Source organism: Pseudopipra pipra, chromosome 10 (assembly GCF_036250125.1).
Source record: "Pseudopipra pipra isolate bDixPip1 chromosome 10, bDixPip1.hap1, whole genome shotgun sequence".
NCBI classification, from domain to species: Eukaryota; Metazoa; Chordata; class Aves; order Passeriformes; family Pipridae; genus Pseudopipra; species Pseudopipra pipra.
Genome location: NC_087558.1, coordinates 2,840,328 through 2,862,160, shown reverse-complemented (window position 1 = coordinate 2,862,160; position 21,833 = coordinate 2,840,328). Strand labels below are relative to the sequence as shown.

The 21,833-nt window shown below is 39.8% G+C and overlaps 1 long non-coding RNA gene across 1 annotated transcript in view; it reads right to left on the bottom strand.

Annotated features, from left to right (window-relative positions):
- Positions 1-719: 719 nt before the first annotated feature.
- LOC135419428 (uncharacterized) overlaps positions 720-21,833 on the bottom strand; it is a 50,452-nt gene continuing 29,338 nt past the window's right edge. Inside the window, exons 4-7 of the long non-coding RNA XR_010432983.1 lie at positions 16,622-16,728; positions 7,506-7,561; positions 3,276-3,393; positions 720-1,415 (exon numbers count right to left, since the gene is read on the bottom strand). This is a non-coding gene — a long non-coding RNA (uncharacterized LOC135419428). The remainder of the gene's footprint in view (positions 1,416-3,275; positions 3,394-7,505; positions 7,562-16,621; positions 16,729-21,833) is intronic.

Below are 21,833 nucleotides of genomic sequence, written 5' to 3'. Positions count from 1 at the left end.
AAGGTCCCTTGGAAGGATGGAATGACAAGAAATGAAGCTCCTGAGTCTTGTTTCAGGGTGTATTTTGCCACTGAATTTGTTATAGGAAAAGCTAAATATTTAATTTCAGTAGGTACACTAATTATAGCTGGATACCACAACTCTCCCTGTGCATATCCTCCTCATTTTCTCTCACTTATGTGGACGTTTATTGGCCTCTGAAATGCTCCCAAGGAAATTCCTTTCCTTTTCTCTTTTTTCTTTTTTCTTTTTTCTTTTTTCTTTTTTCTTTTTTCTTTTTTCTTTTTTCTTTTCTTTTCTTTTCTTTTCTTTTCTTTTCTTTCCTTTTCTTTCCTTTTTCCTTTCCTTTTTCCTTTCCTTTTTCCTTTCCTTTTTCCTTTCCTTTTTCCTTTCCTTTTTCCTTTCCTTTTTCCTTTCCTTTTTCCTTTCCTTTTTCCTTTCCTTTTTCCTTTCCTTTTTCCTTTCCTTTTTCCTTTCCTTTTTCCTTTCCTTTTTCCTTTCCTTTTTCCTTTCCTTTTTCCTTTCCTTTTTCCTTTCCTTTTTCCTTTTCCTTTCCTTTCCTTTCCTTTCCTTTCCTTTCCTTTCCTTTCCTTTCCTTTCCTTTCCTTTCCTTTCCTTTCCTTTCCTTTCCTTTCTTTTTTCTTTTCTCTTCTTTTCTTTTTTCTTTTGTTTTCTTCTTTTCTTTCTTATTGGAACTAAAAATACGTGACAAATAATACTTGAGAGGGTAGGGAGGAGAGACTTAGGAGGGTCTGGGACTGTAAAGTTCAGTTAAATCCTTTTTTTTGAGCATCTTTATGCTGGTCCTGTGGTGCATCAAAAACTCAAAAGGCTGTAAGTTCACTGGGGCAACACCTCTGTGCTCAGGCAATATTTCATAGTGTGCTTTCCACAGGAATCAGATCCACTGACATTTCTCAAGCAGGGGTGACATTTGAGCCAGAAAAACCTGCCTGTGCAACTGGGGGCTGCAAAACCCCATGAGGGTGTGAGGGAAGGTGATTTGCAGGTATGAAAACATCTGGAGTTAAAATATTTTGCCTGCCCCAGTGATTTTTACACCTGCAGGTAAGCTTGGAAACATGATTTAGTCAAGCTTATTTTAAACAGAACTCATGTGCTAAGGTCACTGAGGCTTTGAATCCGTGTGTGTTATATCAGGGAGCTTGAGGAATTCCTGAGATGAAAACCTTGCTCAGATCAACACTCCCCTCACTGGCTGTATCTCATGCCCTGTTATGCTGAGACTTCCAACATGTTTATTTTTTGATATTTCCTCCCATATTTTTATGATTTTAAGACTTTCAGAAAGTGAGTGTTACCATCAGGCTGTCACTGGAAGTGTCCTGTGCGTGACCAGAGTCTTTATGAGTCCCTTCCAGCTCCAGATATTCCACGATTTAAATACTCAGTACCTAGAAATTAGAACCATTCATTAATATCTTATGAGAATAATTTTGGGTCAGGCTTTTTGCCTCTCATAATGTATTTTAATGCTCTTCTTATTGAGTCTTCCATTAGAGCTCTGGAGAGATAATTCACACTTTCCTTCTGTACAATATTTCCTTGCAAGGGAAGAACAAAAACTGGAATTCTCTACCTCCTGCTAGATAATTCCTATGAGATTCCTGTACTTATTACTACTAGATCCCAAATAGGAAATATACTTTCCACCACACCATAAAGTGTATTTATGAGAATACAAACATATATATGGGTCAAATTGAAATTATTTCTTTCCTTAAATAAAGGGGGAGCAAAACCAAAGCAGCTTTTTAAATAATGATTATGCATTGAAAATGTCAAACTTTAAAGTTATGTATTTCCAACAGTCAAAGTTTCTTTATGTACTGAGTAATGAATCATCACATTCTTTTTGCTGTTGTTCTCATGGAGAAACAACACCCTGGAGAGGAAATATTTCCAGCTGCTGGAGGTGTGGTTTTCACACTCATCTATACATTTATTTATAGAGAATGTGTTTGTCATGATAAATATTTACATATGCAGACAGGCACTTCCATATTCTGCAGAACTGATTCTACTTTTCTCTTTATTTTTTATTTTAGTTTTCTTTTTCTCTTTTATTTTTATATTAACTATATCATCATCATCATCATATATATATAAAAAATATAACATATTGTAACTTTTTTCCTGCATCTATGAAGAAGATTATTTTCATGCTATGGCAACTCTGTAAAAATTTACCACAAAAAAATTTAAAATTAAATTAAAATTAAAAATTAATTAAATTAAAATTAATTTAAAAATTAAAAAATAAAATTAAAATAAAAAATTACCATATTTGTTTTTATGGATACATGAAATTTATTCACACAAATATATTCCAGCTACCTGTTCAGCTGTATAGGTGGATGCATATATGAGGTTTCCCTTTGGTTTCTTGAGATAATTTTAAATACTCATTATATTAAATAACATATATATAAATTTAATATAATATATTTATAATATTTAATATATAATTTTAATATATAAATATATTTTAATATATAAATATATTTTATATTTAATATATAAATATATTTTTAATATATATTTAATATATAAATTTTATAATTTTAATATATAATATTTAATATAATATAATATAACATAAATATAAATTTTATTTCTAAACTAGTAATGTAAATCTAATAATAAAAGAAATCTAAGTCAGTACACCTGTGGATGGACACATAAGGTTTTCCTTTGGTTTCTTGAGATAATCTTAAGTAATCATGAAAATCAGTACATAAAATAACATATAAGTAATATTTATAAATTAAAAATATCAATCTAATAATAAAATAAATCTAAGAACACCTGCAGTTGCAAGGCTTAAAATACTACATTCTAATTATTTTGGTAATTATCTTCAAGAATAATAAAATAAATAGTGACAAAATAAATAGTTTATTTCCTGCAGCCTGATATATTGTCAATTTTTTAAACATTTTTGAGTTTTTTAAATATAAAAAAACCCTGAAATCCTTCAGTTGGTTTCACCATCCTGTAAAAATAAAAAGTAACAGCTATGCACTTGTTGCAAAATGGGTATGAGAACATCACCCCCCTGCTCAGGTGCTCACCTGAGGTATCTTCTGCACCCAAAAATATGGTTGTGCTGCAGCAAACCCACAGCAATTTTCCAACCTGCTGCAGCCAAACAGCAGCAGGAAATGTTTTACATGGTGAGGAAATGCTGCTTTAATCCCTCAGCCCCTTTGCTGCAAATATCACATTTCTATTCTTATTTACTTTGTAGGTACCTCATAAATATTTCCTGTGAAGAGACCCCCTGGAACACGAGGAGCTCTCGGTGCAAGGTGACCCAGTGGTTATGAGGTTGGGCTTTCAGGGGCAATTAAAGGTTTTACTGGAATCCTCCTGGAAGAGCACAGGCACAGTAAAACATGGAATTGCAGCCTCGTTAAGGTTGGAAAAGACCTTTAAGACCATTAAGTCCAAGCACCACCACCACTTTCACCACTAACCCGTGTCCTCGAGTGCCACATCCATGTGTTTTTGAACACTCCCAGGGATGGTGACTCTGCCCCTTCCCTGAGCAGCCTCTTCCAATGCTTTACAACCCTTTCCATGATGAAATTTTCCCTAATATCCATTCAAAACCTCCCCTGGTGCAACTTGAGGCCTGTTCTTCTCACTCTGTCACTTGTTCTGTGGGAGAAGAGACTGATTCCCCCCCGGCTCCCCCCTCCTGTCAGGGGGTTGCAGAGCCAGAAGGTCCCCCCTGAGCCTCCTTTTCTCCAGGCTGAGCCCCCCCAGCTCCCTCAGCTGCTCCTGCTGCTCCAGCCCCTTCCCTGCTCCGTTGCTCCTCTCTGGACTTGTTCCACCACAAGATGTGAGATGAGGAGGTTCAGCCCAGGTGGAGCCTCCTAAAATCCCGAAGGCACCCTATATCCCTAACTCTGGAGGGATCTCCATATTCCTACATCCCTATAGCTCCTGAGCAGCTGGGAGGGATGTGTGGGAAAGCACATCCCTGAGGCCACAAGGAGAGCTGCAGATGGGAGAGGGGAAGAAAGTTTGCACGTAGTACTGTGAAAAATACGAAAACTAGGGAAACTTTTCCTTTTTATTTTCCTTTTTTTTTTTTTTTAAATTCTAAGTCACGTATTTTAACAACAAGGGGAAAAAAAAACCAACCCAACATTATTGTTGAAACCAAAGAATTTCGACTTCCCACTCTTCTTTATTGTTGTCAACTTCAGAAGTTTCCAAAGCCTAACAACATCACTTCAAAAGCACTTGGTTTAAATGTACACCCAGATAATGAAAGAACATCTTTTAAGAATATTTCCAGAGACATAAAAACCCCCGGCAAGCTGACACTTTGACAAACAAAAAAAAAATATCTGGCCACAGAAATAAAGCTGGTGCTGAGAGTGACACTTTCCCTCCCTCTAATTGACAACTCGGGAAACAAAAGCAGGGAGAGGAACACATTATGATGTTCCTCTGGTGAATAGAGGCTGTCAGGGAACGCAGCCTGTTTGTTTGTTTGTTTGCTGGGAATCAGCTGCATTTTGATCTCAGGCAGGGGAGGGAGAGGAGCTGGGAAGCAGAAGGGATCTGTCTGTGAGGGCTGGCAGCACGATGCGCTCGGAGAAACAACCCGGGTTGTGTTTGAAGGCCCATTAGGAAGCAGCCGAGGAAGCTGGAAAGGCAGCAATTTAAATATTTTTAGTGCTCTGAGGCTTCTTTCTTATTTAAGAGCTTGGCAGGGCCATCTGTATCACAGATCAGTGGGAAATTCCTTCAAGGTGGGAAGTTGGGGGGGGGGAGAACTTGGAGCATCACTCAGAGACTCAAATGACTCTGGATTCAGGACAGTGGAATTCAGCTAAACCACCTCCAGGAGTTGTGTTGGGAGAAAAGTCCAGAAATTTGGCTTTTTTTAAGTGTTCAAGGACATGTTGGATGGAGCTCTGAGCAACCTGGGCTAGTGGAAGGTGTCTCTGCCCATGGCAGGGGGTGGAATGAGATGAGCTTTAAGGTCCCTTCCAACCCAAACCATTCTATGATTCCATGATTGGTTTTATCAGCAATAAATCCTACTGCTTTTCCCCTAAAAATGGGGATTTTTCTTTTTCTCAGCATTGTGAAATTAGCAATTATTTGATTGATATGTTTTCTGTAGACTCTACACATAAATCATAATTAAAGCTTTACATAAATTCCACTATTATAATGCCAACATTTTTTGTGTTGTCTAAATGGCACAAAACCTGAAAATATTAGGTATTTTTATTAACTCTTTTCTAATGAGTTTTCTATGCAACCATGAAACAGCCTCAAGTTTTGTACACTGCACTAGAAACTTTGGCTAAAATGATCACAGATTAAAAGAAACTTAAGATTAAATGCAGCTTCCTACTAGATATTTTTAATAGAATCACAGATATCATGGCATCCACATTAGCTACTCTACTGCTATTTTTTTTCCTTTAACTTAACAATAACACTGTGTCAAGAGAGCTCTTAAAATTGTAGCTTTCCATGCAAGAACACTGGTCTAGTGGCTTTTTTATTTTTTCCCCCACATTTTTATTTCTCTCTACCATAAAACCAATCCTCTGTGAACTTCTCTCCAGTGAGGACAATAACAGAAAACAAAAGGCACTGATGGAAATTTTAGTGCTGAGTTTCAAGCCCCAACCAGCCCTTATGGCTTGGGTAGAGGTGCTGTAAAATCTGCCTTGTTCAGGGGGAAGCTGCCACATTCTTTTTTTGTGTCTGTAATCCCTGAAGGCCACAGTCACACTGAGTAGTTTTGATGATTTTGCCACGAGAATTACGAGAAACTTTAAGGGAAAAGGCCACAGGATGTTATATTTTGCATCCAAAAATGATATATATGGAGCAGTCAAGTTTGCCATCTGTGTTACTTGCAGTAATAATCACACAATTAATAAATTATTAAAAATAAAGACTATTGAATACCCAGTTTGGGGCATTTCCTCTGCAGTGTTGCATTTTATTTCAATTTGCAGAGAATTGTGTTTGGTCTAGTGCAGAAAGATTATCATCAAATATTAACAGTTTTTTCCTTATTCACAGTCACAAAAAGGGAAGTGTTTGACTGTTTTCCATCACTCTAACAAACTGTTCTGAAAGGAAAGAATTATGAATTGTCTTAGATGATGAAAAAACAGCCAAAAACTAAGTAACGCTTCTGAAAAGCACAATAGAGAGAATTCCACATGACTGATGAAGAAATGTTAGGGCTCTGCAGGTACAAATGCAACTTGTCAATCTCCTTTATTTTTTTTTTAAATACCAGAACACTTCAGACATTCTTTTACCTTCTCCACACACTTCAGAACCCACTTGAACTTCAGTGGGAGGCAATTAACAGCAATGAAAGCTAAGCTGAGTTTGGAGTACAGTGTTTTTAAAAACCACCCACAGAAGTTCATGTAGATCTTGAATAAATTAGGTGAATAAAAACCTGTCTTTCAAAAAGGAGATGGGCAGGGTCTGTAATACACCAAGAACTTGTTTGCCTTCATTGCAAATTCAAAATTCTGTTCTTACATCAGAAATCATGGTTGACTTTGAGAAGGTGAACACATCAGGTACAGGCTCATTTTACTTGCAAAGATTCACCACAACATGGATAGGAAGGGACTCAACCTCCAGATTCCCCTCAAATTCTGGGGATAACTATGTCACCTCTACATCTCATGACCTCTCTCCTTTTTTACTTGGATGAACGTAAAGACAACCAGAACAAAGTTTAAACAGATTTCGTTTCTCAGAAATGTGTATTTCCTTTTTTGAAATGCTTTTAAAGAAAAGCCGACTACAGAAAAAAAAAAAAAAGACAAAGGCTTTGCTAAAAATGAAGACATTCCTTCTATAACATTTTAGATCAAATTCATGATTTAGTAAGTACAACTATTGCTGCATTACACTTCCAAAAAAAAAAAAGAAAGGAGATGGTTAGAAATAAACCCTGAAGAATTATTGCCCACGAAGCCGTGGTGGAACACACTTAAAGCTCTCGCCAACTACGAAAGCAATAAAGTTTGACAAAGATAATACAACAAACATAATGGCTTGCTTTGCATCTTAAATAGATAATGAAGCAATATATCCAGCAGTTAGTGCTCTCAGGACTCCATAAATTACAGGTTAGTGCAGTATAATTTAGGAGGATAATAAAACTAACAGATGACCAAATTACGGCGTTTTGACTCACGCCGTTGGTTCCACTGGGGGATGTTCTCCCAGGGAAGCTGTAGGGGCTACTCATAGTAGTAGGACAGCAGCAAACTTTGCAATATTAGAGCCAAATATAAGCTAAAATGCTGCTTTGGGAATGAGGAGATAGGGTCTTTAGGAACAAGGCACCACATGTTCCCAGAGCAGGACAGTGTTTGCAGGTCCTGCAGGAGCTTTTCTTCCCCCTCCACAGAATCATAGATTCTATCCTATGATTCTATTGAAGTGACTCATTTTGGGGTTCTCCTCACCTCATTTTAGATCTTCACACAACTTCTAGCTGAATAAAGCACCCCGGGTTCTCCAGCTGCAAGAAATTAGCCAGTATTAGAGCATATTCATTTATCCTGATTCAGGATGAGATGGTAGATCAAGTGAAGCACACGAGTTGCCCAAAAGAAGTTGCAGGTGCCTCATTATTTCCAGTGTTCAAAGACACAGCTTGGAGCAACCTGGTTTAGTGGAACGTGTCCCTGCTCGTGATGGGACTCAATCTTTAAAGTCCCTTCCAACCCAAACCATTCCAGGATTCAATTTGGAGAGGTATGACCTCATAACACGCTGAATTGAATATATAAATATATATTTGAATATACAAACCATCAGCTGAAATTAAACAACCTTGTACCTAAATGCTCCCTTTCTATTCCCACCAAGAAAATCCTCTTGGCATAATTTAATTCCACCTAAGAGGACGTTACACCTCAGCAGAAGCAGGACATTCTGAGAACACTGTGTCACAGCTGATGACATTATCTGAGTCACTTTTGATGGGATTAATGTTGTTTCAGTAAAGCTGAGGAGAATTTCTCTGCACGAGAGATAGAACAGCCACGGAACAACAGGTCCAGAGGGTGAACGAGGCTCTTCCAGGCGACGCTGGATAATTATGAAATGTAATTATGCTTTGAGTTTCTCAGGGAAAAGAGCAAGGCTTGATAAACATTTTAGCACATTCTCGCTGGTAGGGGGAAAAAAAAAAGAAAAAAAAGGACATTTCAAGGAAATTAAAAACCTAAGGCAGCAGGTTTTGCAGCGAGAGCTTGAAACACTGAGTCCTGGGATTTGATGGGTCACTAAAATACGTGGAAAGATTATTTATTTCATGTGACCTACAAGTGTACAAGTAAGAGGTGACAGGATGATCATATATATGTGTGCATGTGCCTGTACAATGAGAATTCTAAAATCTAGAACTAATTATTGGCTAAATTTAACATGGAGCTTCCCCCTCGTTGCTGGTGGTTTGTCATCTCTTCATCCCTCAGAGCCGTCCCACCCCCTCTCCAGCAGCTGTAGGCATGGATTGAATCTAAACTGGATGTATTTTTCTAAACTTTGCACAATATTCTGAATAAAATCATATTAAAAAACTCACGGGACAAAGGAATAGAGATCAAGAATCCCGTTTATTCTCTTTTCCTATACTTTGGTACTAAAACATGTGATGTTGAACAGCTCACACTGACACTGCCCAACACAGCCTGAAATAGATTTAAGTTTTCTATTCACAATTGTGAAAAAGAAGGGGATAATATAAGACAGTTGCTATGATTGGCAAAATAAGCAAACATAAGGGATAAAGCAGCAAAGTTTTTGTCACTCCTTACAATTCGCTTCCAAATAAATTTTTTGCACACCTAAAATCATTAATCACCTGTTCCCCCTCTCTCCCTTTCCATTTCTACACACAGAAAAAGTGGGATTTTTCTGAGCTTTGCTGAGGACCCCGAAAGTACCAGAAGGGAAATATTTGAATGGAAACATTTTACAATAATTCTATTATTTGGATAACGTAGGTGGATTCCAAAAAAATTTGACTCCTCGAAGCCGTTGCAAGACCTGGCCTCAATCGGTCTAAAATTGGTCTAAAAATTCTAAAATTGCTCTAAAATTCTGCTCTTTGGAGTCACTTGTGAGACACTGTCACTCCACCTTCTGTTTATCCAATTTAGGACAGGTATTGAGGGGCCAGAAATGTGTGAGGCTGCAAAAAAACAGACATGCTACAAAATGTGAGAATCTGCAGCTGCCTGAACTGGCACCCCTTGACTTTTGTCACTTCAAATCAACATCTTCCTGTGGAGTTGTGCACGGTTTGGGAATATCTGGATGATTCTGGTTTTGCAACCCTTTTGCATATATTGAAAAGGATTCCAGCAGATAAAGATCTCGCAATCCAATCAGTGCCAGATTCCAAATATGCTTTGTGAGGTTAACAGGGAGCGATGGAAGGCACATCTAAGTGTGTGTCTTTGTCACTTGGTGTCCCCCTTAACAATAAAACCCTGCAAGTTGTCAACATGTCGAGGTCTGTTGACTTCACAACAAGCCAGGAAAGGCAAAAAAACCCCCATCCCCTTATGAAATAGCACAAGAATAGAAATGCTGCAAGAGAAAAGGAAACTTTGGCTTTACTGTACATTTTTCAACATTTACTCAGATCAAGCCTCTAAAAATAAAAATGTCTGCCTTTCCCCCTAAATTAGTCTCAGGCAGGGAATGTTGTCAGATACATACATTATATAAAACCAAAAAGGGTATTAAAAATAGAAGTAAATAAATAAATAAAAAAAATAGAAAGCAAGCAAACATCTTGCTTTGAAAGAAGAGATTTGCTTTCATATACATAAAATACAAATGATCCTTTTATCCTGGCATATGTAGCCTTAATTAGAGCTGGATTTTTCCAAAGCTACAGAGGATCTGTCAATATAGATCCAAAAGTACATCTGAATAGTCTCAAAACCACTGTGTGCAGCAACTCCTTCTGCAAATATTTATTACATATTTAGAATTGTTGTTTTTAAACAAATCAAAAATCAAAAAGCAATTGGTTCTGCACTAAGTATTGCCTGGAGACACCATTTAAAATGAGCACAGTCACTACATGGCAAGTTTTTTGTGCCAATAAACTTAATTTTATATCTACCTAAAATAATTTTGAAGCTTCTTTGACTTAGTGCAGCACCAAAGTGGAAGAAATTTTTACCATCCTGGTAAATTTGTACCCCTTGGTACATTCATAGCCTCATTATCCATGGAAATTCTTGGTTCTTTTGTCCTGGAAAAACTCATGCACATATTGCAGAGCCTGGCACCGACATCCCAGTGGGAATGGCAGAAGGGAAAGGGAGGAGAGAGAGAGAAAAGGAAGGACAGACAAAGGAAATGCTGCACATCTGCATTTGAGAACTTGGACCTTTCAGAAAGGAAATCACCAGCAAAGGAAAAATGTGGGCACAAAGTAGGCTGGAAAATTATTTTGTTGGAAGTACTGTATCAGAAATCCAGCTGTTTGTTTGTATTAATTAAAAAGTAATAGGAAACACAATTACTTCCCACACAGATGTTGGGAATGAAGAATATTTTTTGGACACTCAGAAATTTTGAGGATTTTAGTTGCCCATTGAGTCAAAATAACTTCAAATATAAGGCAAATAAAACCAGTAGGAAACCCGTCCACTAGGAATGAACAGAAGGATTTAGTGGTTCAGATATATTTAGACAAGCAGATATTAAAATATCCGCTCCATTAATAGCAATAAATGGGATCTTATGAACTCCTGTGCCACTCCCTGTGTGCAGGGCGGGATTTTTAGCACTGCTGACAATGGACAAAGTGTGGCTGTAAGAACAAATTTGTGGGAAAATGCAGATTCAGGTCAACAGAACTATTTATATCTAATTCACAAGATCGTTTCTCATCCAAGGGAAAAGAGTTTGAGCAGACTTCAAAGTGGTGTTTTTTTGTTTCAACATTTCAAAGCAAAACTGTTTCTATTTTTTCCTTCCCGTGTTTCATTTCAAAGTACTTCTTTTTTAAAGAGTAAAACATAACGACATTTTCAAGATTTTTGTTTTGTTAGGGGAGCTAATGAAAATAGTTTAGACTAACATAAAGCAAGCCACGAGCTGTCTGAGGCATTTTTGGCTCAGAAAAGCAACTCTCAGGTAATCATATAATGTCACAACTTCACAATTCAACTGGAATAAGAAACTAAGAGAAACTCCACCCCATCACTTGATAAATAAAAAAATATGGTCAAATGGTCATATCTTATGACAGTGTTTGTGTGTCCCTACTCCCCAAATTAGACTTTTAATAAAGTTTCATTTTAATTTGCTTAGTTTTTACAGTGTTGGTGTCAAATAACTGTTTCTGGGGTGGTTGTGCAATTGTATGTGGTACTTGTTGGTTGTGCATTTCTTATGTATGTGAATTAAAATGACATTTGTCCATATATATATTCGTTAGATTTATACATTTTAATATATATCTTATACAGATTATATTAAATAAATATTAAATATACATTTTAATATATATATTTACACATACTTCATACAACCACCTTTATAGAACAACACTGAAGTGCTGAGAGTGAATCTGCATTTTTGAAGCTCCTGCTCACTCCTGTCTCGGTCGTAGAGATGGAAATAACAGAGTTTGAGAGCTGGAATGTCTTTTATTTCTTTTTCCTTTCAATATCTTTTCTCCTTTTAAGATTCTGTGGCCTACTTGCTGAGGGAAGAGCTTCCCTGTTCGTTGGGAAGGAGTCTGCCTGTCTGACTCGAACAAAGCCATCAGCCTGATCACAGGACATGCAGCTGCATCTGAACATCTACATTTTAAAACATCTGCATTTCCAAAGATCTGCCTTGGAGGTACAAATCCCACCTCTCTGTTTTTAAGCCACACACCACAAACTCAAGAGTATTTGGGAAACAGGTTGAGGGAGGGGATTCTGCCCCTCAGCTCAGTTGGGACCCCCCTGCAGAGCTGTTCCAGCCCTGGGATCACCAGCACAGGAGGGACATGGAGCTGCTGGAGAGAGTCCAGAGGAGGCACCAAGAGGATCAGAGGGCTGGAGCAGCTCTGCTGGGAGGAAAGGCTGGGGGAACTGGAATTGTTCAGCCTGGAGAAGAGAAGCTTCAGGGTGATCTAATTGCAGCCTTTCAGGACCTGAAGGAGCTACAAGAAAGATGGAGAGAGACTGTTGACAAGGGATGGAGTGACAGAACAAGGGGGAATGGATTCAAACTCAGAGGAGGGTTAGATTAGGAAGAGTTTCTTCCCTGTGAGGATGTGAGGCCCTGGCACAGGTTGCCCAGAGAAGCTGTGGCTGCCCCATCCCTGGAAGTGTCCAAGGCCAGGTTGGACAGGGCTTGGAGCAACCTGGTCTAGTGGAAGGTGTCCCTGCCCATGGCAGGGGTGGAACTGGATGGTCTTTAAGTTCATTCCAACCCAAATCATTCTATGATTTCAGCCTAATGATGGATAGAATCCCAAACCATCTCTCCAAACCTCAAGAATGATCCATTAGCACACACATCCTCTGAAAAAAACCTGGGAACAAAACCATACTCTTGTGCTTGCAGTGTCACATTAGGAATGAACAACCTTTTGGAACAAACTCTCCTTTTTTATAGGCCAGAAAGTCAAAAACAGAGCTAAAAAGGCATTCCTAAAAAAGCTTCTCAGTGGTAGAGGAAGGGTAAGAGCAATAAGGAGTGAGAACTCCATTCTAGGAAAATAAAAACCCACCAACCTCATGAAAAATAAGAACTAGGTAAATATCTTTCACCAAATCTAGGAAACAAACAAACAAAAAAAAAAAATCCAGGGTGCTATGATCACTTTGAAAGCATAAAATGAAGCAAAAACCAAGTTCAGACAGTGCAGTCAAGAAGAAAAATTATACAACAGACTTCTTTTCCAGTCTGTAAGAGTCAGCATAATATGTGAGTTAGACCTTAAATAAGGAACTGGGGTTTTACAGCAGGTCAAAGCCTCAAACCACACTGCAGGCATTTGTATGGAGAGGTAGCACTGCAAGCAAAAAAACCAAAAAATAAAAATAAATAAACCTGAATTTCTCAAATGTATTTACACTGAGAAGGGGAAAGAGGCCAACAGGAGAGTCCTCTGGGAAGGATGAGTTTCCAGAGAGCTCCCAACTTCTCCAGGCAGCACCACAAATCCTGCAAGAGATCATAATCCACATTCCCTACCACAATCTTCATGTTTTAAAGTTTTTCCGATTCAATTTCTCAAGTCACTGGGACATATTTCTTTGAGGATCTCACAGAGACCATTTTTCTTAATTGCTGTGGGACAGCTGACAAAATTGAAAACCCAAAAATAAAAAAAAAAACTGGAGAGACTTGATTTTCCAGAGGGTATGTATGTGTGCTTATACATGTGTGTATATATAAATATCACACTTAGCTCGCTCCCAAATGTTGTGAGAACTGAAATAATTATGCTGTTCACAACTTTAATTAAAAGACTCCAGTTTTGCTACTTTTCCAGAACCTTTTCTCTTTTAAATGCTGAGGGAAAAGTGTAGCATCTGATGGAATGAACTCTTACGGCTCAGGCAGCTCTGGAAATTCCAAAAATATATTAGAATTTGATTTGTATGTTTTCTGTAACTTTCTTCGAGGCTTGTAATGAAAATCTGGACCATGTATTGCACAGTAACCATTTACTGAAGCTCCTGCTCCACTGCCCTGGCAGTAAATCCCACTTCTGCAGAACCACAAGGAATTTTTTCCCTTTTCAATACCCACCCAGGAAAGCCAGTTGGGTTTTTTTTTACTGCAAAACTCAACCCCTCAGCTTTTAAACTTCTCTCAGAGATACACAGTGATGCCACAACTCTTCCAGGAGTCTATTTGGATTTAGGAAATGAATTTTGCTTGGACTGGCCTCAAACCCAGGCAATCCACATGAGGCTTAGGGGGTATCTGCTCTGTGGAATTATAGTTCCCACACAGGTTATTCCTCTTGCAAAGCAAGTTGAAGGAAAGAGAAGGAAATAGAAATTGTCTGAAATAAACATCTTTATAGCTATAGCTTATTCCTACAACTAAAAGAAAGGGAGATTCTTATAACGATTATGTTCATGGAGAAAACTGCTTTCCTGAATATCAGCATCTTTATGTAACAGTGACAGCAGGAGTGATTTTATGTTAGTTTGCAGATGCATATATTTGCAAAGGAAATGATAAATGTCTCACCAGGATTCACCTGCTGCCAGACACAGTGAGAACACACCAGTGACTGTCACCAGTGTCCAAGGAAATTAGGGCATATGCAAAATAAACGTAGGGAGAGAGCATTTGGGAGATATTACTAATCATGTTAAATACACTAAAAGCCTGAATTTCAAAGGCCTGAAGGTCCCTGATGAGATTTTTTCAAAGAACTGGAATTTCTGTGATACCACCTGTGGCCTGGCCACACTTTGTTCCAGCTCCTGGCACCCACATTCCCTGGGCTAAGTCCCACACCTTTAGGATTGAGGCCACAGCATTCATTTATTATCTAGTGGGGAATGGTCTCAAGTTGTGCCAGGAGAGGTTCAGGCTGGATATCAGGAAAGGCTTCTTCAATGGAAGAGTGACAAAGCTTTGGCACAGCCTGCCCAGGGCAGTGAGGGAGTCACACCCTTGGAAGTGTTCAAACCATGATATGGTTTAGTGGGCATGGTGGGATACAGGTGAAGGTCAGACTTCACCATCTTGGAGGTCTTTTCCAAATTTAATGATTCTGTGATTCGTTCCCATTTGAAATAAGAGCAGTGAAATAACTTCGGTGACACTTGTGTGGGTTCCTACATTCCATACATCCCATGGTTTCTGCTCCAGGCAGAGCTCAGTGACCAGCTGGGCTCAGGGATGGTCCCCTCTGAGGGCACCTGTCATATCACCCAGGCCATTTCTGGGGCACAGGTATCCCCTGTGTTTTTAAGAAAAGGGTTCTGCTTTGCCCAGAGAGGTTGCAGATGCTCCATCCCTGCAAAGTGTTCAAGGCCAAGTTGGAAGAGGCTCGGAGCAACCTGGTCTAGTGGAAGGTGTCCCTGCCCATGGTGGGGCTGGAACAAGATCTTTTAAGGTCCCCTCCAACCCAAACCATTCTGTGATTCTATGATTTTTCAGCTTAACCTGAAATGAGTTCATGGTGCAGCTGCTGGGCTGGGTGGGCAGAAGAGCACAGTGTCCTCGTGGAGTGTCAGGACAGCTCTGGAGTGTTATGCAGAGTCAGAGAGAGAGGGAAAAAATCCTGGATGTTGTTTACTTTGAACCAAACCAAGCCTTGCTGAGCAAAATCGGGAATATTTACATAGCAGTGTGGGGACTGGGGCTTGGGACCAAAGCAGGGAGTGAAGCTTTGACAGCCCAGATACACTTGCAATTTAAAACAACTCTATTTTTTTTTTCTTTCTCCTTTTAAATTTGCTGTTTCCCTCTTGGTTCCTAACAAAGATATATCCTCTTAAAGATGAAGGGTAAACATTGCATTTGAAAAATGTCATAAAAATCCATTTGCCATTTTTCTCCCCCCCTCTAAAAAACCAAACTATTTGCATAGTGAAGCCCAGCCTGTCTTTCTCCTCCCCACGGGCAGGTTCTGATGCTTCAGAAACACAAAGAACAGAATACAAATCAGTTCCTACTTCCATGACATGCAATGATTTCAGCTGAGAGCAATTTACTTGAGATGTATTTCTCTGGCTGGGAATACACAGGACTAGTTCTCCTTATTGTCCTGGACATTTCACCCACTAAACCATTAGTTTCCTCTGAGAACAGAAATAAATAGCACAATTTGTCCTCACAGAAGACTGGCTGCTTCTGAAATGTGAAGAAGCTCGTGGCAAATGGGCAGAATGTTGGGAATAAATAAGAAAAACGGGGCAGCAGAAATCAATCTTGCACTGTGACTTCTCTCATTCATTTAAATGGGAAATGTTTTTTTTTCTGGGGCTCCCAGGAATTGAGACATAGCAAATTTGCAAGCTGGAGAGAAAATATGGGGAGTCTTCTATGCAGATTTGAAATATGAACTTGAAAGAAAAATGTGAAGACACAAACAGCCAGCAATTTAAGGAAATTATATCAGCCAGGGGAGAAGAGATGTTTGCTGTAGCCATTTAAACAATAAATTGCTTTAAAGTTCTAAGTAAATCAATGAAAACACTAAATCTTCTCCTATTTTTCAGGCTACACCCAGGCAGGGATTAAATAGCACATGTTGTACCTGATCTTACAAAAAAGTTTAATCTCAGTGCCACTTCATAAGCCTCTGAAAACCTCCATCTGCCAAAAGATTCACCTTTTCCAGGTACTATTTCATGCTCTTCCCTCATCTATAGCAGACTCTTCCCTCTGCACTTTAATCTAAGTCTCTTCAGATGCTCAAGAGAGTTAAATGGAAATGGTAAGTCATGACTTTGAGACAAGTCTCTCTTGATGCTCCTCAATTATCAGGAAGATTCAGTGCAAGTGCAGGTGACAAACCTGCCCCAGCCACATTTCACTGGGAATCTCCTGAGAAAAAGCAGAAACGAGATCTTACTTGTCTGAATTCTTCCCAGATTTTCAGGTGATCTGGACAGTTTTTCCCAGAAGAATTTCCAATGACCATCCTTACTGGAACAGCACAAAGAGGAGTTACCATCAACACTGCAACAACCAGAGAGAAGAGGAAGAATTAAGCAAAAAAAAACCCAACAAAACAAAAAAACCCAATTTGCATTGAAGACACTGAAGTATTTCCAGGTTTTTGTTGATGTCAGGAGATGGCTCAGATGGCAACACACAGCTCTGGTGTCCAAAGGGAATGTCTTACCCAATAGGGTCTTTTAATTCAGTTTTTTCCCATCCTTTTGGGCCAGAGAGGAATAAAAAGAAACTTTCACAACCAAACGTGCCCAAAGAAGGTGGTGCTTCAGAACCACTTTATTTCAGTAACAAATGTCCATGAATTTGTTGAATAATTTCTTATTTGTTCCCTTCAACATATGCTGTGATTTCACTTCCCAAACAGCATTTTCACTCCCCAGCTGACAAGCTGATTGATTGTCCTTGTTATCTGTCAGAGAGCTTCATCACTGCATTTTGAAAAGAACTTATAGGCCGAAATAAATTCAAAAGATGAAGTGGCTGAAATTAGAAACCTTCAGATTCAAAACCAAATTACAACACTTCAACTTTTTCCTCTAACTTTAAGCCACTGTTCAGGTGCTGAAGTGCCACGACTTGTGCGTTGTGGAGCAGAGCAAGGCCCAAGTGACATTAAAAAGAATCAGTTTGGACTTTCAAAGCATTCCACGCCCCTATTAAATGCCTTAGCAGCTCTGCTCCTTTTTTATATTCAAGCAGAGTTAAATTTAGGCTCTTTTAGCATAAAATAGGTGATTGGAAATGTGGTTGTGTGTTGGTGAGAGTGAGTCCCCACCTGCCTGTGGAAATGGGAGCTGACATCTGATTAAGGAGCGATAGGAGCCACAAACTCCTTCAGTCTGGATTCCCCCTGGATTCCCACGTTCAGGAATTCGCTCCATAAACTTTAATGGTTATTCAGTTAATTTTTCTGTTGGAGTGTGTGTGCCTTGGCATGAGCTCCATTAAACCTTCTGTCTGTGGGAATGTCACCAGTGAGGCAGAAGCCAATGTGCCCCCTGAGCCCGTGCAGAGAGCGCTGAGCTATTCCTGTGACAGTGATTGTCACGGGAGGAGAACTGTCACCTCACAACTGCAGCTTTCTGAGGTGCACTGAAAGGCAGCCTCGTCACTGGCAGACTTTTACAGACCTACAGGAGGAACACGGAACATTCTCCTACCTCTTCACATGAAGAAGTTGCCTTTGCAGAGTTTCACAGACAATGAAATGTTGGCAGAGGATGCCCAGTGCCAGCACTGGTACCAGTACACGCATGATCTACTCATCAGGTGTGAAGGCAGGGAGCAAAAAACAGCTTTGCAACAGATTATTCACTTACAGTCAGAGACCTGGACAAGAGCACCTCAAGGAAACCCTCAGACAACTCTGGGAAAAGACGGAGTGAGGATGATTGAGAACATTGTTTTTTAAAATTTGAATAAATTTGTTTTTCAAGATGCTGCAGGCAGAACAACACAGAATCAAATCAGCCTAAAAAAATATTTCCCTCTCTACCAAACCCTCAGACTGGTAAGAAAAGGGCAAAAGTACCTCTGGGAGGGATCCTGGCAGAAGACACAAGAAATGTGAGGCTGGATGAGCCATTTCCACCAAAATACCTGGTAAAGCAGAAGGTTTGGTGGTGATGGCTTCAGATTTGGTAAATCTGTGAAAGAACCCACAGAAATGGCTTTAGCAGCCACACCAAATTTTCCCACAGAATCACCAGGAAAGGTTGGTCTCACACTCAGCCTGGGGGTTGAACTGGGCTCTCTCCTTCCTCCGATCGGAGGTGCTGATGTTCTGGTAACATTTACTTCTGAGTTAGTACCAAAATGTTACCTGAAGCATAATTAAAAAGGAAACAGTTAAAATGCCTCTGGCCAATGAAATAGGAAATGGGGTTGTTCAAACACAGGGCAGAACTCCTTTAATATAAGAGTGTTTTTCTACCAAACAAAAAGCACCGAGGAGAGGACATGTCACAAAAATGCAAGATGAACTAAACTTCACAATAGATTTCTCCCCATATGAATAAAATCTCTATCCACACAGAATGTTTGTATTGTCTTACATTAACTTAGAACACTCAGATCTAACAAATGTGGCAAGCTCAAAAATAGGTGCCTGTAAACTTTAATCTCCTTTCTAGAGATGTGTTTTTATTAGGAGACCGTGGCTGCCAAAGCTGTGCAGCCAGTCAGGAACAGATTTTATTCAGGACTTTTATTCAGGAATGCATGCTGCAAAATAAGTTTAATTTAAATGTCAGCGAGGGAGAGGATTTCACCTGAGCAATATTCAAAGGTTAGGACAATATGTCAGTGGAGATTCTTCATTAATGCCGCTACAATGGCTTTATAAACACCCACAACAGAGATTCACCCAAAGCAACTTTCATAAATTGAAAACTCTGTTAGAAGGTGCTTATGAAATGCATTAAATCCCTCTGTGAGTTATTCAGCAAGGCGAGGGAATCTGTTGTTGGAGTGGAAAGACCATGAAGTTGTTGAAAACAGCTATTTTGAAACCTCAGCCAACACTGTGATTTCGAAATAGCTGTTTTCGAAGCCTCTTGCTATAGTGAATTTCTGTCTTGATCATTAATTTTTATGCCTGAGACTATTCTTGCATATTTTACTCTCATTTAGCATACCTGAGAACAATGAAAGCCAGAAAAAGGGAAGGGATGCTTTGCAAGTTCACCCAAAGTGATTAATACCTCTTAACTTCACCGCAACAATAGGACACGTGTGACCTACACCACGGAAAGAAATGATGAACAGACACGTAAATCTTCCTTAATTACCTCTCTTTGTAACACGGGAAAAAAAGGGGTGGCAACTTGAGGAGGAAGTAATCAGTCAGTCAAATCACAGAGTAGTGGAAAGGTCAGGTTCTTACAGCCTAAACATCGTGAATTACAAGAAATATAAAGCATTAAAATTCCAAATGGCTCCTTTTTGACAGAGGTTCTAATGAGAATGGAAAACAAGAAAGCAATCTGTCCTCACGACAAAAATTGGAATGAGAATATTCTCCCTTTTAAATCTCTTCAACGAGGGAAAATATGTTTCTGTGCCAGGACCACGAAGGACTCGACTCATGTTTGCACATCACACAGTTCAAGAAATTCGTTCGTGATCAATTGATTTGCCATATCCCCATCCCAAAACAACTGTGCTAGAGCATCTGGCCTGGCTTCCATGACCCAAATTCTCCAGCGGGGCAAGGAGCAATTAGGAAAGAAGCAGGAACAATTACCAGTGAAAGCTAAGCAAGCCTGGCTAAATGAGGGAACTTTTAACTCCAGCATTAAAGCAGTGAAACCAGCAGGGGAACAAGGTGTTATTTTTCCCTTGCAACACTCCAAAAGCCAGAAGGCTCTTGGAAGAAGATCCCTGGAGCTCAGTTCCGTCTCTTCCCACACAGGCACCACAGAGCCATGGATGGGCTGTGCCAGGAGAGTGGCTCTGTCCTGCTCTGGTCACTGAAGGGTTCTTTGGTGCCCACCAGCACCAAAGGGGCTCCTGCAGCCTCCTCGCTCCTTCCAGTGTGCCCCTGGTGGCATTTCTGTACTTAACAACCCCTGTTAGAAATGCCTAATGATTTTAATTCCATGTGAAAAGCAGCATTTTCAGTCTTCCCAGCATTTCCATGCTAATGTACCTCAAATAGACTCAGGAGAACAGCTCCCCAGTGGGAAGGTGTCTCACTCTGCTCTTGGCTTCTCTACTGCACTGTTCAGCAAGGATTTAAAAGTTTGGTTTTCCATCAGAACAAGAAAATAACTTTTTTTTTTTATATTTTTTTTTTTAAATACATCACTAACCATGACTCGTTTTTTGTAACCTGCATTGCCACAAGGTGATCACATCTTTCATGACAGCACCATCACCATCACACGTGGGTATAAAACAAGTTCTCCTTTCTATATTTAAAAACAATCACGGCGTCGTGGTGTTTTACCATTGCACTTCCTCCTCCCCTCGCTCTCCTACCACCTCAAGCCCCACAGGAAGCAATCATTTCTATGCAAATGCTGCCTAATAGAAATATAACTTCTCCATAACCTGCCTTTTCCTTGGGGAAACCAATCTGCTGGATGTGTGTTTGGATACGGGGCGAAATCAAACCGCTCGCGGTTTCCGAGCAAAGCACTAAGCTGCAAAATTTATAGCATATTAATGGCCTCCTGCATCATTTCCATATTCATGGAGCGCTTCTGACTCGTGCACACTTCATTTTGGAGGAGCAATAACAATCTCATTCACACAGCAAGTGACAATGGGCAGGTTCAATAATGGACGTAACTGGTACAAACACCATCAGACACATCCCCCCCCCCGGAGTGTCAGTTCGTAAACCACTCACAAAGCATGTTTAAGAGATGATGGCAGCTGGGAGGGAGACTGGGTAGGAACATTTAATTGTAAAATGCTTCATATTCCCTGTTCTCCATGGGGAATGTGAAGGTTGTAGCACCCAGTGACCATTTGGGGCTAAAACACGAGAAATTGGCCTGTTCACAGGGAGCTATGCAAGAAGCCACTCTGCACGTGGACTGCTTGTCCCCTCCTCCTCAGGGGTGACAAAAATGGCAGATATGGATGATAATGAACAGGAATTATTGGTAGAGAGGATCTGTCACCTCCATCACCCTGCAAAGCAGCTGGTGGCCCCTTGAGCAGGTACAGTGTTGCTGAAGCAACCCACATCCTCTGGACAGCAGGTTGGGGCTCAAAGGTCCAGATTTGTCCTTTTTTGCCTGTGATCCCAAATGTCCCACTGGGGGGGTCTCGCTGTGGGAAGGAAGAAGAGGCTCTGCCCATCATCACACAAAGCCTTCAACACTCCTGCTGAATGCACAAGCTGCACTGCAGTAATTTCAGCCCAGCTGCCAAAAATCTGTTTGCCTTTATAATTTTCCCTGGAAGTTTAATTTTTTTAGAACACCCAGGAAATTTAGCTATGAGAACCTTTGAATTAACACATGGGGTGCTGAGCTCAGCAGCTCTGATAACTCCCTCCAGAGTGTAAGACTCTAAAAGTGAGTTGTACTCTGCAGCTTTTTCGTATTTCTGCCCAAATACCTGAAGCAAATAAATAAATAAACAATGTGAAC